This window comes from Ixodes scapularis, unplaced genomic scaffold (assembly GCF_016920785.2).
Source record: "Ixodes scapularis isolate PalLabHiFi unplaced genomic scaffold, ASM1692078v2 PGA_scaffold2__306_contigs__length_199485367, whole genome shotgun sequence".
NCBI classification, from domain to species: domain Eukaryota; kingdom Metazoa; phylum Arthropoda; class Arachnida; order Ixodida; family Ixodidae; genus Ixodes; species Ixodes scapularis.
Genome location: NW_024609857.1, coordinates 112,386,295 through 112,393,679, shown reverse-complemented (window position 1 = coordinate 112,393,679; position 7,385 = coordinate 112,386,295). Strand labels below are relative to the sequence as shown.

At 53.8% G+C, this 7,385-nt stretch overlaps 1 pseudogene; it reads right to left on the bottom strand.

Annotated features, from left to right (window-relative positions):
- Nucleotides 1-3,143: 3,143 nt before the first annotated feature.
- LOC115317646 lies at nt 3,144-3,927 on the bottom strand (annotated as a pseudogene).
- Nucleotides 3,928-7,385: the final 3,458 nt, after the last annotated feature.

Here is a 7,385-nt window from a genome sequence, read left to right as displayed (position 1 = left end):
AAGTAGGCCACGCACCCTCGCCCCTAGGTTCACTTCCAGGCGGCGCAGCCTGTACCGCGAGCCACGCGCTCTTCTGTTCGCATTTCATTTTTCCCCGATAGTACATGGGGCTCCGTGTGGCGAGCCGCAGTCAGTTTCGCCTCAGCGTTCGATCCTGCTGCTTCGTCGCCTTCGACGCCAACGACGCTCTGTTATCTTTCTTTTTCCTTTTATTTTGGCACAAGTTCGCCACATTAAACGTTTATTTCTTTCTGCTTATTTATTGTTCTTTTGGTCACCACCCGTGACATTTTGGTGGAGGTGCGGGGTACCGCATGTCCATGCAGCGCAGCCCTCCGAGTTCCCGCAGTACGAGTCTGAACCCAGCCTCCCGTGGACCCAACGAAGACCAGATCGAGACCCGATCAAGTCGCCGCACCCCTAGAATACGGACTTCTGCCACCCAGGACCAAGCAGCCAACGAGGCCGACGATGGACAACCAGTCGTCGCAGAACCCGTCCGCCGCCGCCGTCGTCGTATACCTTCCCGTCGCACCACGGACTCCGACGCCATTCCACGGGGAGGTCCACGAGGACTTTGAAGATTGGCTGCAACATTACGAACCAGTGTCCCGCCATAACAGATGGACACCTGAGCAGTGCCTTCAGAACGTCTACTTCGCTCTGGAAGGCACGGCACGCACCTGGTGCTAGAACCATGAAGCGTCGATTTCGTTGTGGGAAGAATTCCAGGCCGAGCTACGACGCCCCTTTGCCAACCAGCAGCGACGACAGCGTGCCGAAGAACTCCTGCGAGCGAGAACCCAAGGGCCGACCGAGAGCGTTACAAGCTTTGTCGAAGACGTTCTCCACGTGAAGAATCGCGCCGGCCGAAACGCTCCCGAAGAGAAAAAGCTCCGAGTCTTGATGCGCGGCGTGAAGGAAAACATCTTCGGTGGCCTTGTGCGGAGCCCACCTACCACCGTTGAAAGTTTCATCACTGAGGCAACCAACATCGAGCGCGCGCTTCAGGTGCGCGCTTCCCACTACCAGCGACATCCAGGCGTCGCTCCACCCACGCTGCTTAACGGCGAAAACACTCGAGGTACGCCTGCCCTGCGGGAAATTATCCGGGAGGTCGTCCGGGAGGAACTGCGAAGGTTGCTGCCAACCGCCAGTCGTCCGCCAACCCTTTTCCATCGCCCAGGCTGTCCGAGAAGAAGTGCATCGTGCGCTCGAACCAGAGGTTCCCGTCACCACGATGGCACCGGACGAACCGACGTTGAGCTACGCCGCCATGACCCGACGCCCGCCGGAAGCTCCCCGCCAAGCCACGACGCCACGCCGAAGAGACGCCCCAATGCCGCAGTACCCCCGACGACGGGAAGATCAGGCGCACGTTCGCCCAGAGCAACCGGCGCCGAGGAAGGCAGATGTCTGGAGGACGGCCGACCGACGCCCTCTGTGTTACCACTGCGGGGAAGCTGACCATGTGTACTGCCGATGCCCATACCGACGACTTGGGCTGTGTGGGTTCCACCCGAACGACCCGCGCCCCGTTATGGTGAATGCCCTCGGGAGATCGACGAGTACCTGCGACGACCCCAGTCTCCCGAGCCTGCGTCCCGCCGAGAATTCCGGTCGCCGTCACTGCGAAGTCCAGCTTCGCCGATGCACCGACCCCGACGTGAAAGCCTATCACCCCTCGCTCCTCGCCGGAGAAACTAGGCGCGGCAACCCCTGGAGGTGGAGCTGCCGAAGACGACCGACGCCAAGATCCTCCACGAACGTCGGAGGGCCCCCACTCGAACGCTACCAGAGATCGAAACGACGCCCCTGCAACGGTGTCCAATAACCTAAACGTCGTTATCGACGGCCACGACGCATCAGCGCTCGTGGACACCGGAGCAGACTACTCAGTCTTGAGTGGGAGGCTCTCCCGCCGCCTTCGAAAATTCACCACGCCGTGGGATGGCCAACAGATACGGACTGCCGGGGGATATCTCATCACGCGGTCGAAAGATGCAATGCCCGCGTCGAGATTCACGGCGAGACGTGTCCGGTCAAGTTCGTCGTTCTACGAGACTGTGCGAGAGACGTTATACTCGGAATGGACTTCCTGTACGAATACAGCTTCGTCATCTACCTGGAAGCCAACGAGTTGAGGCTGCGGAAACCTGTCGTAATGCCCGAGGACCACGAAACGGCTGTACGACACGGGAGCGCACGACACAAGAGCGTCGACAGGAGAGCGCGCGACAGGAGAGCGCTGCGACACGAGAGCGCACGACGGGAGAGCGCCGCGACATCAGAGCGCACGACGGGAGAGCGCCGCGACACCAGAGCGCTTGCCATTTGAGCGCGCGTCACGAGAGCGCATGTGCGCGCCTTGTTTTCTCGAATCGAACGACGTCATTTCACTGGTTGAGCACGCAGACCTGTGGGAAGTCTAAAAAATACAATTTCCGCAAACTCGTAATGAAGACGCAAGATACAGAGTTTCGGAAATATAGTTGTTTATCAATTGCCGTTCCATAGTATTGAAAAAAATTCAAAGACTGAATGATTGCGCGACACCGCGGAGGTACTCTAGCATGCACCTTTGGTCGTACTCTTCAACCAGCTTGCTCAGATTTTTTGCTACGCGAACGTAGGTGGCCTTGCTGCTCCTTTGAGGCTCTCCGCGAAGTACATCCGCGAGCTTCTGCTCTGTGAAGCTCTGCTCCCTTAGGAATGCGGCCACTAGCTTGTACGTGTCCGGATGATGCAGCCCCAAGGACTTCTGGAATGCATTGTGCCAGGACTCGACGTGATTGTTGGTCCTCGGGAACCCTTCGGAGATCCGTTCGTAGCAGCTCCAGAAGTCATGCGGGAAAAGTGCTGGCCTACGCGAGCGGCTCCTTCCGATGCTGGAGCCCACGTACGTCCTCTCAAAGTAATCGAACATTTTGTTGAGGCCGTCGTCTGTTGAGGGAGCATCGTTTTGGAGCTCTTCCTGTCCTGGACAAAAACAAACGCAAAATGCTGATAATTACAAAAGCAGTGTACATAAATTCTAAAACTAAGACCGGATTTAACGAGAATCAAACCAGACAAGTAACGGAAATCAGTATTGCACGACGTTGATATGACAACGAGGCGGGCAACGCACAAGGCCTTGCCCGCCAGTACTAAAAATTCCCTTTATCTCGCGCAATGTCCCCGGGTCGAACAAACGCCAGTGCCGGTATCATGCCCACCCTTCTGCGGAAGTCCCCGTCCTCACGATATCTGCGTAGAAAATTTCATACCTGAGAGGTCAATAATTACTTGTTATTTTGACTGATTTATCTGACGATAAGGTTCTCCTCCTGCATCCGGCGAACAAACGACTGTTTTAGGTGGAAGAAGCAGCCCGTCACTCTGGCTGTCGGGAAAACCGACTGAAAAGCTCACTTCGCCGCCACTTCAATATCCATAATTAACGTCTGAGGTGACAGTCGGGGGCAAAGTTCCGTGAGTGTCCTGAAAACGCGCCCGTAGGCTTCCTGGCTCCGTTTGGTCATCAGGCAGTAGACTAGCGGTAGCACCTTGCCATGAACAAGTCCGTGGATGGTATACACCTGCAAAGTAAAGACGCACTATTTTGGAAGCGACATGATGAGATGGAAGTCACATACAAATTTTTAGAACAAAAATTTAAAGCTGTCAGATCTTACATATGTAGAGCAACATAGGCGTGCGTCGTACCTGATGGAAGAGCGACGGCGAGACGTGGAAAGTGCCATCGGCGAACCAGTCAGCGTACTGGCTGAGGAGTCGAAGGGTTTCGTCCGTCGCAAACATGAATAGACGATCTTTGTCGTGTGCACCGGAGTCATACAGCAAGAACGATCGCCCATCTGGAAGCGATTCAAGCCAGCTGGGGAGGTTGATCTCGTGAATACGCTGTGGAGCAGGCAGGGGCATGTTTAAGGCGCGGCGTGCCCTTTGTGCTGAGCGGGCCAAGGCGCTCACCGAGGGAAGCTGCAGCCGCTCAGAACCTGAATAAAAATCGTCAATTTTTTGCACTTACGAACACCACGAAAGAAAAGTGTTTGGGGCTGCTGGAGGGAGAGAGAGAGAGAGAGAAAAAATCTTGTATTTTTTTCCTTCTTAGTCCACGTCGTTGTCAATAAATTCATAGCATTCCTTGTGATGACGACGACTAGGATTATCTAAAGCACTTGTTTAGTTAGAATCCTGCTGAAATATCTCAGCTTACTTGTTAGGCCACTGGTAGCTTGCGCAATCATGATTCGCGGTTGATAATCGGTTGTCCTGGCTTTCTCCTTTACCGCAGCAATCACCTCCTCTGCCCGACAGACATCGGGATTCGGCAGGTGACCGTGGTGCTCACCGGTGGTCTGCGCAAGTGTGCAGATATAATAAAAGTATGTTATTATAAAAATGGCACACTGAAGCTCAGTCGAGTAATCGAATTCTGACAAATCAAAAATTCTAGATACAGAAGTTTTATGGTACAATAACCATTTGCTTACCTTGACGAGGGTCAGTGCACTGTCCCACCCCGCTGTTGTGGCTCGACCGCCGCAGCTTTTTTTTTTTTTTTTTGAGCACCTCCATGTCCTCTGTCCGATATTCTCGTTCAGTCTATCCAGGCGATAGGAATAACCATTGTGTTGCAAAAGCGGATGATCTTTCTTAAACTTCGTGATCGATAGCATTTCCACGTCCTGAACAGCACTCCGTTGGAAGATCCGACTTAGTCGTCACGAACGCCCGCAGTGCCCAGCTCCCCTTTTATATTCGCCTCTATACCCACGGTTGACGGTTGATTAACCTTGGAAGGTTTTCTCCCAATAACGATAGGTGTTATTGGCGGACAGTTTGACCTCTGTTACGTATGAACAAAGGCCGACCGACATTGAAGTTCTAACCTCTTTCACCATATCTCCAGAATCGCGTCCCGGAACCTCGCGTGTGCCTCCTTAGAAAATTCGGGTTAAACCTGAACGTTTAACCCGCTTTCCAGTGAAATGACACAAATGTTGTTCTCTCCGATGCTTGTATTTACTTCGTTCAGGTTTTGTGCGACGAAAAGGTCGTCTTTCCATTGTTCTAAAGTTATTTTCAAACCTGTGAAAAGAAGCAGCCCTTTGTTCAGAGATAAGTGGAGAGGAAAAAAGGGCTTAGGGTTCATGTTCTCATAAACTTCATTCAGTTTTTCGGTGTCAAACGTTCTTCAAACAAGACAGTTAATGTCCAGGCAAGCTGGGGATAGTTAATCATGATGTGCAAACGCGATAGTGAGGCGGAAAATTTGGATACCCTGAAGCCAAAGAAAAACTACAGAAGCAGCCCTTTGTTCTAACGCAGCTAACCCGTTTTTAGCAGGACCAAAAAGTTTTACGGAATATGACCTTGTCCTTTTTGTTTTTCTGTTTGTCTGGCAATTGCAAAGGTATCTCCGCGGAATGTTTGGTTACATTGTACGGCGTTTAGCCGTACAATTGTATTTTTTAGACTTCCCACAGGTCTGCGTCCTCAACCAATAAAATGACGCCGTTCGATTCGAGAAAACAAGGCGCGAACATGCGCTCTCGTGACGTGCGCTCAAATGGCAGGCGCTCTCGTGTCGCGGCGCTCTCCCGTCGTGCGCTCTGGCGTCGCGGCGCTCTCCCGTCGTGCGCTCTCGTGTCGCAGCGCTCTCCTGTCGCGCGCTCTCCCGTCGGCGCTCTCGTGTCGTGCGCTCTCGTGGCGCCCTTCCCCACGAAACTACGGAAGCCACGTCAGCTACAGTGCGTGTACTCTCCCCCCCCCCCCCCCCCCCCTCACGTGAAGTTGCCACCACCGTCGAGTGTACTTGTGCCTGTCGCGACCGAAAAAGGCATCTGCGGAGAAGCTTTGCTGGAGGGTAGCGTCCAACTGCTCCTAGGAAGAGGGATCGGCGTCGCAAGAGGCATCGCGGAGCTCGAAGACGGACGCACTGTTACACTTGAAACGAACTTCCGACAAGAGGCTCAGCACCTTACAAAAGGTACCACCGTGGGACGCATCGAGGAGCTCCTGGACACAGCCGCAATCGCTGGAATCTCTGGAGACTCTCCTTTGTCGCAACGCGAGACAGCGTCAACCTCAGAGCTCGACATCCGATACAAACCTCCCCCTCACCCATCGACGACAGCTGACTGACCTCCTCGCCGAGTTCAAGGAGTGCTTCGTCACGTCATCAAATGTGCGCCAGACGACGGTTGCGAAGCATCGAATAGTTACGGATGACAACGCACTTCCTGTGCATCGGTCACCGTACCGAGGTTCCGTGAAAGAAAGAGAAATCGTCCAGAGGCAAGTTCAGGAAATGCTTGATGACGACATCGTCCAGCCCTCAAACAGTCCGTGGGCTTCCTCAGTAGTCCTGGTGAAGAAGGAAGGCGGAACTCTGAGATTCTGCGTGACTATCGCCGGCTGAATGCAGTAACAAAAAAAGACGTCTACCCGCTGCCCCGCATCGACGACACTCTGGACCGGCTGCGCCACGCCCGATACTTTTTGTCGATGGACCTGAAGAGTGGGTACTGGCAGATCGAGGTCGACGAATGGGATCGTGAGAAGACTGCCTTTGTCACGCCAGACGGACTGTACGAATTTAAAGTGATGCCGTTTGGACTGTGCACAGCACCGGCGACCTTTCAGCGCGTAGTGGACACCGTCTTTTCAGGGTTAAAATGGCAAAGCTGTCTCGTCTACCTCGACGACGTCGTGGTATTCGCAAGCAACTTCGACGAGCTCCTGAGACGTCTGCGAGCCGTGCTACAGGCTATCCAGAATGCTGGAGTGACACTCAAGCCGTTAAAATGCCAGTTTGGTTACGGCGAGCTCAAATTCCTGGGCCATGTCGTGAGTGCTCAGGGTGTAAGCCCCGACCCGGCAAAGACATCCGCTGTCGCCGCATTTCCGAAGCCATTAGAAAGGAAAGCCATACGAAGATTTCTTGGGCTGTGGGCTTACTACAGACGTTTCGTTCGCGATTTCGGAAAAAATTCTGCACCGCTCACGAATCTGACGAAGGACAACGCGAACTTTCAGTGGAGAGAGGAGCAAGAACAAGCGTTCAACGAACTGAGGAAAAGACTCCAGTCGCCCCCTATCCTCGGACACTTCGATCCATCAGCGGATACGGAAGTTCACACGGACGCCAGCAACGACGGACTCGGCGTGGAACTCTCCCAAATACAAGACGGAGTAGAGAGGGTGATCTCTTACGCAAGCCGGGCACTGCCTAAGGCAGAGAAAAATTACTGAACGACCGACAAGGAATGTCTTGCTGTCGTCTGGGCGTTAACCAAGTTCCGTCCGTACCTGTTCGGGATGCCGTACAGATACGGGCGGGACAGTTGGAATAGAATCAGAGATCGTGCTCTGGC